Raw genomic sequence first — 15,978 nt, forward strand, 5'->3', positions numbered from 1 at the left:
AATTTGATCTGAAATAAAAACCAGTGGCCAGTTTACCTGTTCAAGAGCAGTTCCTTATTTTGGGGAAAAAAACCCTCCACCTCTCATATTTCTTATATAATAGTGACTAGTTTCCTGTTTAAGCATTTCTTTTGAACATTCAGAATTCTTTAGAGAGGTGCACATAGGTCTTCATACAGGCAAACTATTAAATGATGTTGCTAAGACTATATAAGGCTATACACCCAAGGAAAGTTAGACGAAACTAGTGAAAAAATGTACTCTTCATCTTAAAGAATCTAACCCTGCTTATATTTATATCAATGAATGCAGGAAAATTATTTATGCAGTGTGAAGTTTGGAGTTTATCTTCCAAAACACTGAAGCACATTCTATACTTCAAATTTACTGCTACAGAGGGAGTTCACTTATGTAGTGATTTTGAATATTAGTATATATTTAAATATAGAATATTCAAAATTGTCTTTTGAGTCTCTGCTATACTGATATTATACAGAGAGATGTTTGTTTCAGTGCTAATGCTTTCAGTTTTAGCTGCTGACAGTATCCGTTATTGATAACCTTGTTGGGAAGAAATAGGATAAACAGGATTTGCAGCCTTTTCAAACTTGGATTTTTGCTTAGATTTGATAAAAATGTAAAAATTTAACAAACAAACAAAAAAATTCAAACAAAAAGTCAGAGCATTTTTTTCTCACATAATGCTGAGATATTTATAAAAAGTCCAAGAGAAAACTAAGGTAAGTATATGGTGCAGCTACTTCATAAGTTTTTGCTTAGGTTTTGTTTATCTAGCTGGAACTTTTGCACAGGATTCGAAAGGAGAAAAACAAATGCATAACAGTCATAAAAGAACACTTAATACCTAGGGTGTTTCATTTAATATTGCCTAAAGTATTCATATTTCTGTCTCAAGTTAAGACATACCAAAGCAAAAGCAAAAGACATGAGGTAAACAAACACTGATCATAGAATTTTAGAATGCATTCATTAGGAGAAATATTTCTGTGGTTATCTATTATGACTTAATTTTTTAAGATGGTGGTCTCTTCACTCGAGATTAAAAGACAGAGAAAAAATGTGTATATTTTAATATTTTTCAAGTACCTCAGGATTTCTATGGTGGAAATTCGAATTTGTGTAACTGAGCTTTTTCAACCCTAATTTAAAGTATTGCAGATTAAGTTCTGTCACAAACTGATGGAAGTCTATGTGATTATTTGGAAAAACAAGGTTTAATCTCAATTTCCAGGCATTCATGTAAGTGCCAGGAACTCTAAAGCAACAATAATGCTTCAGTAAGCACTAAATATTTATTAGCATATGTTTCCACAAGTAAAGAGAAAATATTTTTTAAAATGGAAAAGCATAGAGAAGTCCAGCAATAGAAATTCAGTACTATAAAAAGAAATTCAAACGTCAAATGGTGCCTTATTTGAATAAAGTGAAAGCTGTACTTAGTTCATAATGAACTTAGTTACTACGATAAGGTATTATTAAGGTCAAACAGTTTACAAAGAAAAGTGAGATGTTTTCATGTTGAAGTAGATAGGATGAAAATGTATGTTATATTCGTTTCCATCGGACCTTGAACAAAGCAGTGTCTGCTTGTGGTTAGGAATTATGCTCACTTTATGAAAACATGTAATAAGGAAATCCCAAACTTTTTTATAGAAGGGTGTGTGACTGACACATTTCATATACAAAAACAATGACAAAAATAAGGACAATGTGAAAATGGAAAAGTTTTGGCTCAATTGGATAGAAGACACATATTCTGATTGTTCATATTTCTTTTCAAAAAATCCCTAATTTATTTTTATTTTCAGGTTGGTTTTTTTTCCTGAATTTATGTACCACAACAATTTACTTTGCTTATGTATTCTTTGCATTTTTAGGCATACATGGAACACTGGGGGTTCATGGACCAAGTTTCTCAGTACCTTATATTGCTGCCTCTTGAATTATAATTTAGACAACAAAAGAGAATGTCTTTGAACTAAAGTAATGTAGGTTTTTGGAGTATCTAGTCGAAGACTATTTTTGAGTATTAAGATGAGTTCACTGTTCTATGGAGACAAGGCATGCCAAAATTTAACTTTGTGAGATAAAACTTCCAAAGGGCTATTTAAAACAGCAGGAGATAATAAATAGAAAATAAAAATGGGAACTAAAATTTTTTGGTTAAACATAAGGTAAATTAACTTCTTGGACTTAGAACACCAGTTAATTAAAGATGTGTACAGAGAAAATTGAGTTGGAACAGAATTCAATACCCTTAAACAAAACAGGATAGGAAGCAAGGGGAAGGAAAAATAGCTAGAGGCTTTGATCTAAACTGATATCTTTTAAACAAGCAGAAGTCTTTTCTAAATTAAACCAACAGATCCCAAAATAAACTGATGTCAGTGAAAAAAAGAGAAAAGTAAATAAAGAGTGAAGAACACCTGAAACAGTGGAGGGAGAATCTGTGTAACAAATAACTGTCTAGAGACACACAAATAGACTGTCAAAGAAATAAGTGAATTATATGAGAAGCAAGGAAAATGCAAGGAAATAGGAGGTTAATATGGATTTGCAAGGGTTAAAATAAATAATAGGTTTTCATGGGCATTATGTAGTTTTCCTTGACTGACATTTACATTGATTAGGATGTTGTATAGGCACATACCAACACATTTGTGATTCCTTTTAGGTAACATTGAAATCAATAGACTACTGTCAAATGACAGTATATTCAGTCAAATACATTAATTTAAGTTGTTCTGGTTCTTCAAATATCATTCATTAAATGCAAGAACCATATTCAGACTTCAGTTATGCATAGTTATGTACACTAGGTTACGCTCAGCTAACACTGATAGATCTTTTCAGTAAAAAAGTTTGAGCAAATCTAGGTTATTTTTTTCCTATCAAGTTCTTGTTTTGTGCTTTTGTCAAAAAAGATTATGAAATTGGTTTCTAAGCTCTTGTGACTAAGGTGCCATGGCCAGTCTTATGATTTATGCATTTATGCACCACATGCACTGTGTATATGTGTGTATATAATATGCAGAAGGACACATTTAGTACTTCTGATTATATGAATGGAAAGGTAAAGAAGGATATTGTCACTGGGCTACTGCCAAGGAATACATCTCAGATTCCAATATGTTATATTTCATACAGAGCTGTGGGGCAGTAGCAAACAAGTGAGTTAGTGGGTTTTGAAGGACCCCCAGAGGTTTGCACTTAGCCTGGAAACTTGGAATTAGCAACAGTGAGAATAGTTCTGGTTTTATTAAAATACTCTCTAAGTCCAAACTTCAGACAGTAGTGTTTGTCTTAGGATTCTCTATAATAATTTTGCTAGGATTGGTGTTGAGAATGCAATTAATGATGTAGAAAAAAAAAAACAAAACCCAACCTTGACAAAATGACATATCACAAATTTATACATTAGTCATAGAAAGCTATAAAGACTTCTGGAAGATTTAATAGTAAGCAAATACAAGTAGGATAGTAGTCAAAATTCACCAGAGGCAAAAATACAGCAGCATATATAATGAGAGATGATGTCAAACAGTTGCATACATTGGTCATGTTAAATTAGCTGAATCAGCTAGGGAAAAATACCAAGGCCATACTGTCATCAGTGTAAACTAGTGACCATCAGCGATTAAGAAAGAACCTGTGTTAGACTGTATAAGAAAAAAAGAAGTTAACAATTACAGCATTCTAATGATGAACATAAGAATCCAATTATATTGCAGGTGATAAATGATAGACATATGGGAGGTAACAAAGGACCCTAAAACTGATTTACACAATTCAAAATAAAAGTATGTATTAATGAAATGGGTTATAAAATGTGTCTTCTTCATTTTGCAGTTCTGAAATAAGCTGGTATTGAGGGAAAGGAAAAAGGAAAATTAAAAGTTATGAAAATAAATACAACTTTACGTGATTTTTAACTCAGTGTTGTACTGAAGCCAGCAGCTTACAAGAAGTTCAAACACGACATGAACATGGGTGATTAAAACATTGACAACTATTAAGGTGGAGAAATTATCTAAGAGTTATTAAAACTTACGATCAGGAGAATAAATAAATACTTTTTTTCCAGCTAAACAGAAGCTTCATCTGAAAGTAATTTTTCCCATTTACATTCTCCCTCTTTCTGAAGTATCTTATGCTGACTGCTTTAAGGATGGGACAGGAGGAAGGCTGTACTGCAGTATCTGATTGGGAAAGATAATCACTATAGGAAATGAAGAGGAAATATGATATTGCTTCTTTAGAAAATGGCTTGAAATGCCATCTACTTTTAGTATTTCCTTCTCCTAATTTAAGAAGAGATATCCACCCTCCTCTAGCTTTTACTGTAATATATAAATCAGAGTTGTCAACCCTGAATTGCCTAATCATCTTTGCCTGTCTACTTTTAGGCACCATTTGCTAATAGTGTAGTCACTGCAGTATCCTGCTGCTTTCCAAATTTAAAAATTGAGGAATACTACTAAAATAGCACTAAAAAGCACTACTGCCTCTTCCTCCTTCACTGAATGGCAGAGATTTGTTTTATAAATAACAGGCAACACTCTCCACAGGTGCTTTTGCAGGATCTTAGAAGCAGATGTTATCTGATAAAAAAAAAAAATAATAATAATAAAAAAAAGAGCAATATGTGTACGACAAGAGTTTGTTTGGAGATTGTGGAAGATACATTTTTCTTTAAACAATAAATCAGAGATTAAAAATCTGCTTTTGGAAATCCGGGGAAAGGTGAAAGGCTATTTTGCATGGAAAGTAATAAATGAAACACTTGTATCTAGAAGCAAAATTAGCAGCATACATCACCACTGAGGGTAACAATTTATCTTGTTACATCTTTGAAGAGTAGATAAACCAGTATCTCAGTAAGATAGTAACAAGCTTCTCATCTGCCTTGATGTCTTTTGAGGTAGCAGCCATCCTCACTGATACAGGCTGCTAGCTGAATCACAGAAACACGTTCTCTTTCCTTGCTTAAAATAAGCATGGTACTATCCACCAGCAGAATCTAGACTAAAGTGATTACAACTGTTGCATTCCAGTTATCTGTTCCTCCTTTCCCGTTTTTTCTAGTTTCTTTTTTTTCTTTTTCTTTCAGAATACATTTTGTTTCAAAGTTGAGTTTATAAATAACATCCACTTTACATGCATACAATGCACCCGCAGCACTTCCCACTAAAGAAAACAAAATGAAATATACTTAAGTAATGGACTATCTTGAACCTGTAACAGGGTTTGCAATTAGGTCATGTTTTTGTGAGTTTTGCATTTATGTGATACATGAAGAAGGGGACTCCCTCAGGTACCATATTGCATTTGATTGCAGAGAAGGTAATTTTTAAAAAGAGTCTTAGAGTAGATACTGTGTCATCTATGTGATTTACATATTATGGTGTCTATTACAATGGAAAATCACTAATGATAATAGCTTGCTTTCTGCAGGAAAAATGTAGGAACTATCCTGACAGTGGCTAGCAAACACAACCTTGTAAAGATTACCATGATTACTCTACGCATCAATCTACAGAACATTATTAACCTTTTGCTTTATGCTGGCTGAGAAGGGTAGGTTGGTAAGAGTATGCTCACACAACTAAAAAGATAATACTGCTTTATAATTATTTCCACATTCTTTTAATGACTCATCTTTGGTCCTCATGGATGTACGGGAAGAATAGAACACTATTTCTATTCCATTCCTTTCAGTATTGTTTCTGATATAACATTTTGTCTAAACCCCCACAGCTATTTTTATGCAATTATTTGGTATCATTGCACCTATTAAACATTCTGCATGTACAGCCATCAGATAACTGAGGCAAACTCCATGTTAATTTATTGTACTTGGTACCTTCTAACAACTGGCAGTGAAACCAAAAATTTGCATAATATCTTTTTTAGTGTGACACTACTTTTATTTGAAAGCAGTCTTCAAAGCATATATTTTGATGGTTTTGCATAAACCCTATTTAGAAAGAGACTTGATATATCCATAAAACAGATATGATCCAATACATAAAACTCAAAGCCAAATGAGCATGAAGCTAAATAACCTCATGGAAAAGATTCTTTATTTTGAATTAAGTCTGTTGCTTCTGAAACACTTGATGTGGGTCTGGCTGGGGTGGAGTTAAGTTTCTTCATAACAGCATCTATGATGTTATGTTTTGGATTTGGGGCTAAACCAGTGTTGGTAACGCACCAATGTTTTGATGCTTGCTGAACAGTGCTTACACAGTGTCAAGCCTTCCTCTTTCTTTTCCTCTCTGCCCCCTGCCCACCAAGGCAGGTAAGAGTGGGTAAGAGGTTGGAAGGGGAAATAGTTGAGATAGCTATCCCAAATTGACCAAAGGGATATTTCATACCATATGATGCCATGGTCACCTACACAAACTGAGTTGGAGGAAGAAGAAGAGAGGGTCAATTTGGCTTTCAGGGTGGCCATTGGGAAAATATGGGCCTATTGCTGAATGGGGTGGATGCTTTAGTGATGAAGGACACAGAGAAGACAGTTACTGAACGCTTTCTTTGCCTCAGTGTCTACTGCCAAGGACAGCCCTCAGGAGTCCCAGACTCTGGAGGCAAGACACAAAGTCTGGACAAAGGAGGATTTTCCTTTGGTCGAGGAGCAACATGTTAGAGATCACTGAAATAAATCCATGGGCCCCAATGGGATGCATCCCTGAGTGCTGAGGGAGCTGGCAGGTGTTATTGCTGAGCTACTCTCCATCATCTTTGAGAGGTCATGGAGGACAGGAAAGATGCCTGAGGACTGGGAAAAATCCCATATCACTCTAGTCTTCAAAAAAGGGTGAGAAGGAGGACCCAGGAAACTAGAGGCCAGTCAGCCCCAACTCCTTCCCTGCAAAGGTGGAAGTCATGTCTGAGCATGTGGAAGCAAGGGAAAACTATCAGGAGGGGTCAACATGGATTAACCAAGGGCAAATCATGCCTGAACAACCTGATAGCCTTCTGTGATGGAATAACTGGCTGGGTGGATGAGGGGACAACAGTGGATGTTGTCTACTTTGATCTCAGCAAGGCTTTCAACACTGTCTTCCATAACATCCTCACAGATATGCTGAGGAAGTGTGGACTAGATGACTGGACAGTGAGGTGGATTGAGAACTGACTGAATGGCAGAGCTCAGAGAGTTGTGATCAATGGCACAGAGTGCAGCTGGAGGTCCGTAGGTAGTGGAGTTCCCCAGGAGCCAGTACTGGGTCCAGTCTTGTTCAACTTATTCATAATGACCTGGATGAAGGGACAGAGTGTACCCTCAGCAAGTCTGCTGATGATACCAAACTGGGAGAAGTGTGATACATCAGAAGGCTGTGCTGCCATTCAGTGAGACCTGGACAGGTTATTGGGTTGGGCAGAGAGGAACCTCATGAAGTACCACCAAGGCAAGTGTAAGGTCCTGTACCTAGGGAGGAACAACCCCATGCACCAGTACAGGCTAGGGGGTGACTGGCTGTAAGGCAGTGCCACATCCCACCAAGAAGGAGGGAGGAATGACTCAGATTCATTCATTCTGTTGGTTGGAATAAAGTATACACAATACCAGAGGTCCATAGGTAAACAAAGACTTTTATTCCACAGCAAGGCTCATTGGTAAATAATTGTGTAGCAGAAATGCTTATCACTTGCCATGCATGTAACGTCTTGTAGGAGTGCTCATCCAGAATTCCCTTCTTTTATTCTTACTCTTTACTTCCTGCAAAACAGCACTTGCCTGCCTTTTTTTTTTTTCTTCCTTATCCATCAGTTTAGACCACCTCTTATTAAGTCAGCCTTGCTTGCTATGTAAATAAACACAGATGTTCCTTACAGGCGTCGGGGGGCAACACTTTTTGGTCTTGAATTGAGTCAGTGGTTGTGATATCCCTCTGTCGCGTTTACCTGTCTCCCAGTGACTGCAAATTTCTGCTGACTCTGCTGCTTCTTGGGCCATTATTCACTGTCCTGGTTTCAGCTGGGGTAGAGTTAATTTTCTTCTTGATGGCTCGTGCAGTGCTGTGTTTGGAATTTGGTGCAGGAACAGTGTGGTCGGAGTACTTTTTGGTTTCTCAGGCCTTGCCGGCATGAAGGATGAAGGGGCACAGGAAATTGGGAGGGAACAGCCAGGCCAGCTGAGCTGAACTAGCCAAAGGGACATTCCATACCACGGGACATCATGCTCAGCATATAAACTGGGTGAGGTTGGCTGGTGCTGCTGCTTGTTGTGCAGAGACTGGCTGGGCACTGGTCAGCAGGTGGTGAGCAGCTGTATTGTGTGTCATTAGTTTTCTTTTCTCCCTTCTCTTTACATTTCATTCCTTTCCCCTTCTCTCCCCTTTTCATGATAACTGTTGTTGTTATATTATTATTATTGTTGTTGTTTGGTTTTTATTTTATCTCAGTTATTAAACCATTCTTATCTCAGCCCTTGAGTTTTGCATTCTTTTGAATTCCTCCTCCCCATCCCTCTGGGGGAGTGGGGAGTGAGTGAGCAGCTGTATGACACTTACTTACTAGCTGGGGTTAAACCACGACAGTTCTTCTTTGGTGCCCAATGTGTGGCTCAAATGTTGAAATAATGACAGGTCCAAACAGACTGTGTTAGAATGAAATTGTTGTTGGTGTTCATTGGATTGGATTAATAATGGCCACATTAAAAACTGCCCACAATGCTGATTTCTCTGCTCTTGAAGTTGCTCTCCATGGTCTCAGGTTGCATTATTTAATTCCTTGCAGTATGTTTTCCCCATTGTGCTGTTTGTTTCCTTTGGGACCTGGCCTAAAGTTATCATAGTGTTGTACTATATAGTACTGGTTTATTATATGATGGACTCGCTGGTCGTAAAACTAATCTGGTCTGTGTACATAGTGTTGTTGTCCATGTGTGCTACATGGTCCTTTGCAGGGAATGCCAACAACTTTACCTTTTTTTTATGTTATTCTGGAGAGTCAGCCTATGAGTGAGATCCATACCTCCCCCTCTCCCCAGGGCTAATTACTAAAGCATATAGGATTTTTGGAAATTCTGACTATCTTTGATCCATTGGAAGAGCCATAGCACAGTTCCTGACCCTATTGCTAGGACTACTGAATGTGGATTTCACCTCCTGTACCTTGTGGAGATTTACATGACTAATTGTAACTAATCTAGCCTCTGTGGCAGAAACAACAGCTGGTCCAGACCCAGCAGCTCCATCAGCCCCCCCAGCAAGCATTGCAGCTACCCCAGCCCCTGTGGCAGTCATTGCGGCTGCTCCTGCCTCCATGACAGGTGCTGCAGCTACTCCAGCCTGTATGGCGTGCACTATAGCTACCTTGGCCTCTGCACTGAGTGATGCAGAAGAGCAACCTGTGTCAGTGTCAGTGACCCCTATACAAAAGAAGAAATGTAAAAGCAAAGAAGCTCATTTGGGAAAGGAGGAAGAGAAGAGCCATCACAGGATCAGGATGAAGAAGGCAAACAAGAGGTAACCTCTCCATCCCTATCACTGAAAGAACTGTGGGATATATGGAAAGATTATGCCTGCCAATCAGGTGAACACATTATCACCTGGTTGCTTTGATGCTAATAGTGTACTCTGGAGTGACAGGGGGATCCCAACAGCTAGATGCATTGGAGGATGAAATAAGCTTGGCTGGGAATGAGTGGCAAAACCATCCCATTGTGACTGGCCCAGAGACTCCATGCATCCCTGGCATGGACTGTCTCAGGAGAGGGCTTTTCTAGGACCCAAAGGGTATCAGTGGGCTTTTGGTATATCTGCCTTGGAGATGGAAGAAATTAAACATCTGTCTAACTCACCCGCTCTCTTAGAGGACCCTTCCGTTGTGGGGTTGATGAAGGTCAAAGAACAATAGGTGCTGATTGCTACTGCAACAGTGCACTGGCAGAAATACTGCACCAACGAAGACCCCCTAATTCCTATCCATAAGTTGGTTCACTGACTAGAGAGCCAAGGAGTGATCAGCAAGACCCATTCACTCTTAAACAGCCCCATATGGCCAAAGCTAAAATCTAATGGAGAATGGAGATGAACAGTGGACTATCATGGTCTCAGTGAGGTCACACCACCATTGAGTGCTGCTGTACCAGACATGCTAGAACTTCAATATGAACTGGAATCAAAAGCAGCTAAGTGGTATGCCACCACTGATAACACAAGTGTGTTTTTCTCAATCCCTTTGGATGCAGAGTGCAGGCCACAGTTTGCCTCCACTTGGAGGGGCATCCAATACACTTGGAATCAACTGCCCCAGGGGTGGAAACACAACCCTACCATCTGCCATGGACAGATCCAAGCCACACTGGAACAGGGTGAAGCTCCAGAACATCTGCAATATATTAATGACATATCATATGGGGCAATAGAGCAGAATTTTTGGGGAAAGTGGAGAAAATTATCCAAATCCTTCTGAAAGCCAGTTTTGCCATAAAACAAAGTAAAGTCAAGGGACCCGCACAGGAGATCCGGTTTTGGGAATAAAATGGCTCAGTGGATGTCGTGAGATCCCAATGGATGTGATCAACAAAATAATAGCTATGTCACCACCAACTAATAAGAAAGAAACTTAGGCTTTCTTAGGTGTTGTGGGTTTGTGAAGAATGCACATTCCAAATTACAGTATGATTGTAAGCTCTTTTTGTCACGTGACCTGAAAGAAGAATGTATTCAAATGGGGCCCTGAGCAGCGACAAGCCTTTGAACAAATTAAATAGGAGATAGTTCAAGCAGTGTCCCTTGGGCCAGTTCAGACAGGACAAGATGTAATGATTGTGCTGTACACCGCAGCTGGGGAGAATGGTCCTACCTGGAGCCTCTGGCAGAAAGCACCAGGGGAGACTCGAGGCCAACCCTTGGGCTTTTGGAGTCATGGATATAGAGGATCTGAGGCTCACTGTACTCCAACTGAAAAAGAGATACTGGCGGCTTATGAAGGAGTTCAAGCTGCTTTGGAACTGAATGATACCAAAGCGGTGTTCGTCTTGGCATGCCAGTTGTCAGTTCTGGGCTGGATGTTCAAAGGGAGGGTTTCCTCTACATATCACACAGCTGATGCTACATGGAGTAAGTGGGTCACACTATCACACAGTGAGCTCAAATAGGAAATCCCAGTCATCCAGGAATCTTGAAAGTGATCATGGACTTGCCAGAAGGCAAAGTTATTAAGAATGTCACCAGAGGAGAAGGTGGCATGCGCTGAAGAGGCCCCATTGCATAATAAATTGTGACAAAATGCAAAGAAATATGCCTTGTTTACTGATGGGTCCTCCCTATGTATGTAGGAAAGCACTGGAGGTGGAGGGCAGCTGTATGGAGTCCGCTATGACAAGTTGTAGAAACTGCTGAAGGAGGTGAATTAAGTCAGTTTGCAGAGGTGAAAGCTATCCAGCTGGCTTTAGACATGGCTGAACGAGAAAAATGGCCAATACTTTACCTCTACACTGATTCATGGATGGTGGCAAATACCCTGTGGGGCTGGTTGAAGCAATGGAAGCAAGCAGTTGGCAGTGCAAAGGCAAACCCATCTGGGCTGCTGGATTGTGGTAAGATATCGCTGCCCAGGTGGAAAACCTGCTTGTGAAGGTACGTCACATAGATGCTCACATACCCAAGAGTTGGGCAGCTCAAGAACATCAAAACAACCAGCAGGTAGATCAAGCAGCCAAGACTGAAGTGGCTTAGGTAGCTTTGGATTGGTAACATAAAGGTGAATTATTATGGCTCAATGGGCCCATGACATTTCAGGCCATCAAGGAAGAGATGCAACATACATATGGGCTCATGATCAAGTTGTGGACTTCACTATGGACACTACTGTACAGGTAATCCATGACGTGAAACCTGCTGCAATCAAGCAAGCCAAATGGTCAAAGCCTCTTTGGTATGGAGGATGATGGCTAAAATATAAGTATGGGAGGTCTAGCAGATTGACTGTATCACACCCAAACAGACTCACCAAGGCAAGCACCATGTGCTTACAATGGTGGAAGCAACCACTGGATGGTTGGAAACATATCCTGTGCCCCAGGCCACAGCTGAAAACAGTGTCCTGGGCCTTGAAAGACAAGTCTTGTGGTGACGTGGCACCCCAGAAAGGACTGAACCAGACAATGGAACTAATTTCTGGAACAATCTCTTAAGCAATTTCAGTTGGGCTAACAAGCATGGCATCAAGTGGATATACCACATTCCTTATCATGCACCAGCCTCTAGGAGAACTAAATGATAAAATGGACTGTTAAATAATAACACCGAGGGCAATGGGTGGTGGAACTCTCAAACATTGGGATACAGATCTAACAAAGGCCACCTGGTTAGTCAATTCCAGAGGATCTGCCAGCCGAGCTGGTCCTGCCCAATCAAAGCTTTCAAGTACTGTAGAAAGGAATGAAGTTTCTGTAGCACACTTTGAAGATATGCTAGGGAAGACAGTCTGAGTCACTCCTGCCTCCGGCAAAGGCAAACCCATTTGTGGGATTGCTTTTGCTCAGGGACCTGTGAGCATGTGGTGGGTAAAGCAGGAGGATGTGGAAGTTTGATGTGTGCATCAAGGGACGTTGATTTTGGGTAAAAATATACAATGAATTGAGTTGTGTGATGTTAATTGTTACATAATAGGATATATTGTCACCTCTATATGCCTACTAGTACACTGGGTATGTTGTGGCTCACACCTTTACCACTTTGGATTTGAGGTTCTGAACCTGACTCATTTTCAACTGCCACACCAATGAAAAATTACTTTGTTGAAACCAGATCAGCACAGCCATAATAGAATCAGAACTGGCTTCAAAATGCAACAATCCAACACCTCGTACCACATTCCTGCCCAGAAAGACTATTATAAAAGATGCACCACGATGTCATGGACTAAATAAACTCAACAGACTTTAAAAAGATGGATCATAGACTAAGGGAATGATACCTGTATATCTGTTAAAAGGACAGGAGAGGTGATTACATTTTGGGAAATGTAGCATAATGTGAAAGGCATGGAATAAGGGTTGTATACAAAAGGACTGTGGTGGTTTACCCCCAGTTGGTAATTAAGTGCCAGAGGAGTGGGGAGCAGAATCAGAAAGGAATGCAAAACTTGAGAGCTAAGAACAGTTTAAAATTGAGATAAAATAAAAACTAAACAACAACAATAATAATAACAACAACAATAATTATTATTATTATTAACAACAGTTATAAGGAAAAGGAGGGAGAAGGAGAGAGGAATGAAATTTAAAGGGAAGGGAGAGAACTAATGACACACAATACAGCTGCTCACCACCTGCTGACCAGTGCCCAGCCAGTCTCTGCACAACAAGCAGCAGCACCAGCCAACCTCACCCAGTTTATATGCTGAGCATGATGTCCCGTGGTATGGAATGTCCCTTTGGCTAGTTCAGCTCAGCTGGCCTGGCTGTTCCCTCCCAATTTCCTGTGCCCCTTCATCCTTCATGCTGGCAAGGCCTGAGAAACCAAAAAGTACCCCGACCACACTGTTCCTGCACCAAATTCCAAACACAGCACTGCACGAGCAACCAAGAATTAACTCTATCCTAGCTGAAACCAGGATTCAACCTTTGGCAGGCTATTCCTACTTATCAGTCTTTAGCTCATACAAAGTAACCTTTCCTTTGATCTTGGGAGTGTTTGAGACCTTCCTCAGACAGGCTCAGGGGATCCCCATCCTCTATACCCTTAACAAGTTTCATCTCCTGCTGTTGTTTGCACCCTTCTAAGCTTTCCTTGCTTTCCTTGGTGTTAGATAGTTTTGTGTTTCCAGTTTGTCTCTTACAGGCAGCTCTACAGAGAAGGACCTGGGAGTCCTGCTGGACAGCAAGTTGCCCACGAGCCAGCACTGTGCCCTGGTGGCCAAGGCGGCCAATGGGATCCTGGGGTATATTAGGAGCAGTGTGGCCAGCAGGTCAAGGAAGTTACCTTCGCCCTCTGTTCTGCCCTGGTGAGGCCAGATCTGGAGTACTGTGTCCAGTTCTAAGCTCCCCAGTTCAAGGGAGAGAGAGGACTAATAAAGAGGGTCCAGCTGAGGGCTACAAAGATGATGAGGGGCCTGAAGCATCTCCTTTATGAGGAAAAGCTGAGAGTGCTGGGCCTGTTAGCCTAGAGGAGACTGAGAGGGGATCTTATCAATGTCTACAAATATCTTAAGGGCGAGTGTCAAGAGGATGGGACCAGAGTCTTTTCAGTAGTGTCCAGAGACAGCTCAAGGGACAACGGGCACAAACTGCAACACAGGAAATTCCATCTGAACATGAAGATAACTTTCTTACTTTCAAGATGACAGAGCAATGCAAGAGGCTGTCCAGAGAGGTTGTGGAGTCTCCTTCCCTGGAGATACTCAAAACCTGCTTCGATGTGATCCTGTGCAACATGTTCTAAGAGAACCTGCCTTAGCAGGGGTTTAGACTAGATGATCCCCAGAGGTCCCTTCAAACAGCAACCATTCTGTGATTCTGTGATTGCCTGGAGACCGGCTATGTCCTCATCCTCCCCTCCCCCCTGCCCCCCCCCCCCCCCCCGCTTTCCTTCACATGTTACTCTGTCTTTATCTCAAACCATGAGTTTTCTCACTTTTGCTCTCTCTATTTTCTCTCTCCATCCCACCGAGGAGAAGGGAGCAAGCAAGTGGCTGTGTAGAAGTTTGGCTGCTGGCTGGCATCATCCTATCACAATACTATTGAATCATACATCATTTTAATCTACATTATACCATGACCATGGTGACTAATTTCTTTCTGAATGAATCTGATTAAATTCTAGCTATCACAGCTGTATGGCCTGAGAAATTCAAGACAAATTGTTATTATAAATAAAGATGAGGGAACGGACATTAACCTTTAACTGTGGAGAACATACAGAGCCCAAGGTAAAAAGTATAAAAAATACTGGTAAGGCATATTTGACTAAATTAAAATAAATTATCAACATGCAATGAGTAATGTACCATATCTAAGGAATAATAATAATAAAGAAGTCAAATTTATTCCAAACCCCTCTTTGTTTCTTAAAAGAAGTAGAACATTTGAGCAAAAATTAATCATGTGATTGTGGATCTTGTGCAGTGGTGCTATTCTTGCAATAGTTTAGTCTAGGCTATATTTACCAAGCATTTAAAATATGCAGGTTTTTAGAATTTCACTTCAGCTTTTCCCCTTTGCATTATAAAAAGGAAAAGTTTCATATTTGAATTATTACTGATTAACTGAAGATATATTTACCCTAATTTACTGAAAATCTTTGCTTGCCTCTTAACTTCTTTTTACTACTAATATATTGCTATTATTTGCATGTCATCTTTCTTTCTTAGACAAATTAACTTGTTTGGCATAAGAATTTTACCTTAATTAGTGTGGCATCAAGATCCAAATGTTATGATAAAATTTTCATTTAATTACCTCTGATGTGCCATTAGCTTCTCACTGTGTATATATATATACCTAAATGCTTGATTCTGTTTTTATGTTAGCCTAAATTTTTGAGTGTAGTCAAAATCAAGTAGATCTGGCTAGCAGTGCTTTAAAAGTCTCCTTGAGCAAGGACCATTGGTGACTTCTGACATGAGCTTGTTACACATGTACTCTTGGTACACTCTTCCATTTTTCTCAAACTAAAACAGGAAAATTCCCCCAGATTTCTGAGGGTGGTTGTCCCCTCTGCCAGAATTCTTTGCTACTTCCTTCCTGAGAAACAATGATTTTTTCATGGTTGGACTTTACCATGGAAATTACCAACAGTACCATTTGGCTTAGCTGACAAATCACATGGAGGAAATAATAATAAATAGCAGCATACTCAGCTGACCTGTAGTATACTGGAAGATGCAGAGTAGCCTGAACTGGTGCTGATGTTGCAGTAAAATCTGTCTGCTTCTTCCCAGGGGAACATAGTGGAATAAGACTCCTCCAATTACTATCTCTCCATGGAATATTAT

This window comes from Falco cherrug, chromosome 2, assembly GCF_023634085.1.
Source record: "Falco cherrug isolate bFalChe1 chromosome 2, bFalChe1.pri, whole genome shotgun sequence".
Classification (NCBI taxonomy): domain Eukaryota; kingdom Metazoa; phylum Chordata; class Aves; order Falconiformes; family Falconidae; genus Falco; species Falco cherrug.